General features: G+C 46.6%; 1 protein-coding gene across 1 annotated transcript in view; it reads left to right on the forward strand.

Annotated features, from left to right (window-relative positions):
• The window catches only part of SMPX (small muscle protein X-linked), a 54430-nt gene extending 48733 nt beyond the window's left edge, over positions 1-5697 (forward strand). The window contains exon 5 of the mRNA XM_067722769.1: positions 5268-5697. The gene's annotated coding sequence lies outside the window, so the exon portion shown is untranslated. The remainder of the gene's footprint in view (positions 1-5267) is intronic.
• Positions 5698-6000: the final 303 nt, after the last annotated feature.

Below are 6000 nucleotides of genomic sequence, written 5' to 3' on the forward strand. Positions count from 1 at the left end.
ATGCAAGGTGCCTCTAATACCGTCAACATGTAAAGATTTATTGTAGGAGCTAAGAGCTCCAGACAGGCTTTTAATCCTGGACCAGCCATTAACTAGCTGTGTGACCTTGGACCTTCACCTTGGATTCAACCCCTCTGGATTTTAATTTCCTAATTTCTCTCTCTCTCTCTTTTTTTTGGCCGTGCTGCGCAGCTTGTGGGATCTTAGTTCCCTGGCCAGGGGTAGAACCCGGGCCCTCGGCAGTGAAAGCGTGGAGTCCTAACCAGTGGACCGCCAGGGAATTCCCTAATTTCCTAATTTATAAAAGGAGGAGCAATAAGAAAACTCAAGTTCCATTCAATCTTCGAAAACAGTTTTACTATTTTAGAGGATTATAAAGCTTTTGTATCTGCCTGATGGTGTACCAATGGCCAGGTTTTTAATTTGAATACTGAGACTATGGACCACTGACTTCCATAATTGTTACTGTAAAAATAAACAAACAAAATATCAATCAGCTCTAAGGGAATCTCTGTGACAATGTGCTTTCCAGGATGTCTTATTAGAGAGAGACAGGGAGGCCTACATTTATTTCATATGTGAACTTTATGTCAAGAAATTGCTTTTCCGTTTGGATGTCCCAGGACCTCTGACTGCCAGAGACCGTGCCAGACAGTTCTAAGAGGATACTGGGTATTTCTGATGTAAGCGCCATTGTCCCTAGGTCTCAAATGCTCAAGCCTAAACAACATAGAAGGGTTTTGCCATCTTTGGAACCTCTTGTTAAGACAGCAGTCTACTCGACTTGTTCAATACTTTGTCTACCTCCGCGCGTTATCGAGCTCTGCTTTACTAGGGAGTCTCGGGCCAGTGTTTCTCCAGTAAAATCTGTGGCCCCTTTAGAAACAGGGTGGTCTGTGCTCTGACAGATGGAGAAATTGACCACAAAACTAGCAGCCACCAGCGGTGACTGGTCTTGGATTATACCCCTTATTCCACCAAGATCTCCCCAAACAAATTCAATGTTGTCTCACCTGCCGAACCCTGACTTGATATCCAAGGCAACAAACTCTCAATACAGTAGGATTAAAAAACCCCTTTTGAGCTTATTTTTAATGATTTGACCTGGACATGCAATTTGCCTTCTCCTTAAGGTTACTCAAATTCTCCTCACCCAGCACGTAACACTGTTGACTCTGGATTTTAGGTGCAGAATTTCCCCCCCAAAATGTCCTGCTCTTTGTGTCTTTCTGCTCTTCCCTGCTTTTACTAGTTATTGGTAGAAGCATTTCCATTTTTATTTTAGCCACCAAAGGCTTCATGACGCACAAAACCCAATTTGGGTAGATATTTTGCAGTTTAAGAAAAAAGTTTTAAAAGTTTTTACTTAGAGCTTTGTTTCTTTTACTCTGTGAGTGGCTGGTGGGGATAAAATAGTCTTGGGTTTGGAGTTACCCGGGTGCAGTTTCACGCCGTGCACTTCCTGGGTCCTCGACCTTGGCGTGGAGGTGTGCTAGGAGCTCTAGGGGACTCCACAAATGCCCTCTAACAAACTCCAGAGCTTCAACCAGTTTGCTCTGGGTGCCTGGTCAGTCATTGCATACGGAACCAGATGGAACACGAGGCACGGCCTTTCTCTCGATTACGTTTGAGTGCCACTGTGTTTATGGCTCTATGATTTAGCACCACGTAGGAAGAAGTAATCATTGCACCGCCCCCGAGTGTCTGGTTAAAGGACCAAATGCAGAGCAGTGTTGAGTGGCCTCCATTTCCTAAATGATGTATGTGGGGCTGCGGCAAGTATGAGTAACACAGCTATAAATGGGTCGGGGCAGGGTGTAAACATCACATGCTCCTCAGCCTGGACCTAGAGTGACACACGGGAGATATCTGGTGTATCACCCTTGCACCAGCCAAGGTGTGCCTTTCCCAATGTAAACTTTTTTGCTTTGGGTACAAAAGGGGTGTGCGGTAGCTGGAGAGTGACTTTTCCGCAGGGGGCCTCGCATTCTGCATCATTCTCACCAATGTCCCCGACAGGAGAACAGGACACAGGAGAATAGCTGACAGCTGTTGTCTAGGCAGCAAAGCAGTGTGGCCTGGGACACCGCCCAACACACTTGCATTCCAGCACCCCGACAAACAAGTGTGCTTTACAGCAGGGGCAATTTTAGCTCTGGATCCCTTCCCATTGTTCCCATTTTTAAATTTGAGCCCTCACCCAGGTCTCTGAATTCCTGGATTCTGGTATTCAAGTAACATAAAGGCGTTCTGAGAACACCCGGGGTCCCACCAGGCCAAGGACGGAGACTCTGGTCCTCTTGGGGCCTTGCACTCCTGGAAGGACCATCTGTGACCTTGGCCATCAGCAGTGTCCTGTGTCCAGGGCTGCTGGGCCCTCTCAAATTCTCCTGGGATCCGGGAGGGAGAGGGGAAGCTGGGGGAGGGAAGGGTGGTCTGCAGAACAACTGCAGTGACTCCTTTGTTCTATCAGCTGCCTCCTGCCCAGTTCCTTCTACAAGGAAGACCAGGGCTCACTCTGTAGATTAAATGAGGGCACTGTGTAAAGTCAGTGGTTCCTCCATCCCCATATGAAGCACAGTTCCCCTGGGGCTAGTACTGCATAAAGAATTGTGCATTTGCTTTTCCTAAATAATATGGTGATCGCAGTGGCCATGGTGGTCTGGGCAAACTGCATCAAGGTTTCCTTATGTTTCCAAAACTGTCTTAAAGTCAGAGAGGTCCACAAGCCGAAGCCGGTCATGAGGGGCATCTTAGGGTTTTTAAACAGTCACTGGAGGGTCACTGCAAATGGCTCATCCTCTTTCTCAGTATAGCTATAATTCCACCGATGTGAGACAGATGTGTGGGGGTCAAAGTCCATATCAAGCCTGTCATAGAAATGGTTCCCATTTCTGGTTGCAGATGAGGCTTCACAGTCTGGACACTTCTTGGAGAGAAATGCCACCTCACAGAACAGGCTTCAGTGACAACTTACTACGAATCATCACCCCTTCCATGCTGCTCAGAGAAGCCCAAGGAATGTCTCGGTTTCAAGGGCAGCTTGTGCTGGGCCTCTCACTCGGCCAGACAGACCGGCCATATGTCACCCAGCACAGTGACCACAGCAGTAAAATGGCTTGGGCACACGCTGGCCATGATGGGGCTACGACTGGGGCCTAGGACAGGTGTAACAGCACAGTGGGGACGCAGCGCAGCTCATCAACACTGCCGGTTTCCTGCATCTTCGGTTCCTCGCCCACTCCTGCTACCTCACCAGCACTCCGATCCCACTTCTTGTCCTGCTCTCACCCCTCCAGCACTCCACCTCACCAATCCCTAGGCTCCCGCTTTGTGTCAGGTGCCATGATAGGAAATGGGATGCAAAAACGAATAGGGCATGTTCATACCCTTCAGAAGGTCACGGCCTAGAGGCAGGACAGCTATGGCGGGAAAGAGATGAGCCGGGAGAGAGGATGCATATAGGCAACTAATTACACCGCAGCCTATGATGTGGCGAGCCATGGGGGGAGGGGAGGATTTTAGTCTAAAGTTATCAGGCAAGAGGGAGTGGCCTGAAGGCTTGAATCACGTTACACAAGCAGTGAGTGTCCAACAAACTCGGTTCAGGTTGCGCGAGGGAGAAACAGACTGGCATGGGGAGGCGGGCGCCCTGGTGACGCTGGGAAGCTGCTGGTCAACAAAGTACATTTCAGCCAGGAAATCCTGGGCTGGGAAGGAGATGGTATCTTGCTTCTTCCTGGTGAATGACCTGGACTAAAAATTGAGTTTCTAACAAAGAGAAATAAATGCTAGAAAAAATACGTGAGCCAGTGCTGACGGCTGTTGGTAACATTTTCAGTTCTGCAGTCAATGATGCCTTCCTACCTTCCCCTCCAGTTCAAAAACCATCCAAACCTTCCCGTTAGTGGAGTGGAAGGAGCCCTACAGTCAGGACACAGGAATTCAAATCCCAGCTTTTCTCTTTACCAGCTATGAGACTTTGGGCTACTCACTTGGCTCTTTGAACCTCTAGGTGTTTCATCTCAACAATGAGTATAATACAACCTGCATCACAGCAATGCTATATAACTGTTAAGTGGTGCAACAGGCTTTGTAAACTCTAAAGAAATACACAGGAAAGCAAAACTTTCTAAAAGACCTCTGCTGCAGAATTCTCCTCGGGGCTCAGTGGCCACAACTGCGTCACATGGCTGTCCCAAGCCATGAGAGAGACTGGGAAAGAGAGTATTTGGCTACCAGCCTTTGGAGTAGAGAAAAGCAAGGGCGAAGGGGATTGTGAATGGATATGGACAGAGCCAAGTCATAGCGACTGCCGCAGCGGGGGTGGGGGGATCCTTGTCTGTGGAGTTTTGTTTCTACAGCCATTGGTGCTAAAAAAAAGTAAGCATTCTATTTCTTAGAAAAGATTCAGCCCATCCACATAAGTAAAGCATGCAAGAAAAGGCAGCAAAGAATAATGGAAAACAAATGGGTGAATAATGTTCAACCATCTCGGCACTGCAAGAGCCTTTAAAAGAAATGGCACCGTATCAATTAGCTATGGCTGCAATAACCAACCATCGCCAAATCCAATGCCCTAAAACAAAAGCATTTATTACTCTGGCTCATGTGTTTGTGGCTTAGCTGATCTAGGCTGGGCTCACTAACGTATCGGTGTCAGCTGGGGGCTCTGTTCCACATGCTGCCCGTCCTTCTCCAGGAACCCACAGGCAAGCCTGGGCATACCCTACTTGTGGCAATGGCAGACGTGCAGGAGGGAAAACCAAAACACGTGATCCCTCTTAAGGCTCAGGCTCAGAACTGACACACCATCACTTCTACCTCATCCTGTTGGCCAAAGCAAGTCACATGGCTAACCTCAGGCATGAGGAATCCTACCCTACTCATGATGGTAGGAAACTAAAAAGTTACATGGCCATGGGGGTGGCTCTAGGGAGGGGTGGAGGATGGGAGCCATGAATGCAAATTTACCAAGGCACCAAAGGTCTTGCAAGTCATAATCATAAGGTCGGCATTATAGTCTAATCCTTCAGAAGGAAGCCATCCTCCTTTAGTTTAGAATTACTCAGATCACTAGAGCCAGAGTTGATGGTCACACCTTCTACTCATAGTTCACTTTACCTTCATGGAATCGAGAAATGAAGTTTTCAAGTGAAAATGAGGCCTTCAATTTTGACTTGTACCTATCATATTGATTTACAAGCTGTCCCTAAAAGTACCTCATGGAAACTCAACTAACGGTTCCTTTGCTTTTTCCTTTGCAGGCTTGATGTGAAGAACTGAAGAGTAAGAGAATGGATTCAAATGAAAATAGCTCACTGAAAAGTTTTATATATTTGTATGAAGATTACGTACCTCCCGAATGCCTAAGACTCTAGCAGAAACGTCCTGGTTGTACATTTATATCTCTTCCTTCTAGCTGGCTGCACTACTTACTTTATCTTCACGTTCGGCAGCTTGCAGAGCAAATCAGCTCAAGAATTCACCACTTGGGAGGGTGTGGTTTTGAGGAGGGATATGATTCTATGGAGAAGGATATGGCAATATGCATAGCAATGATTTTGATTGAAAGTTCTCTGAGCGACTTCCCACACTATTTTGGTCAATATTTGGAATGTATTTTAGTTCTTCATCTTCTAAATTATGTCAATAAACTTTTTATGAGTTCAAATAAATATCTGAGTAAATGTAAAATGTGAATCTAGACTACATTAATTTTCATATCTTCAGATAGCTACATATTCCCCCACATGGATAGAAATGAGATGTAAGCGCCAACCAAATTCCACATTGCCTAAGTGGGGGCTTCTCATTCTGAATTACTGGGGACCACAGGTAAAGCTATGGCTGACTTATCATTGCAAATGAAGTTAAGTAATGCCTGAGGAGCTGGGCATCACTGACATTCCTCCTTCAGGGACAGCTTTTATGGTGAGTGCATTTTACTTCCATAGACGCTCAGAAATTCCCTTTGGCCAGATGGAGTAGACTCCATTA

The sequence above is a fragment of the Pseudorca crassidens genome, chromosome X, assembly GCF_039906515.1.
Source record: "Pseudorca crassidens isolate mPseCra1 chromosome X, mPseCra1.hap1, whole genome shotgun sequence".
Classification (NCBI taxonomy): domain Eukaryota; kingdom Metazoa; phylum Chordata; class Mammalia; order Artiodactyla; family Delphinidae; genus Pseudorca; species Pseudorca crassidens.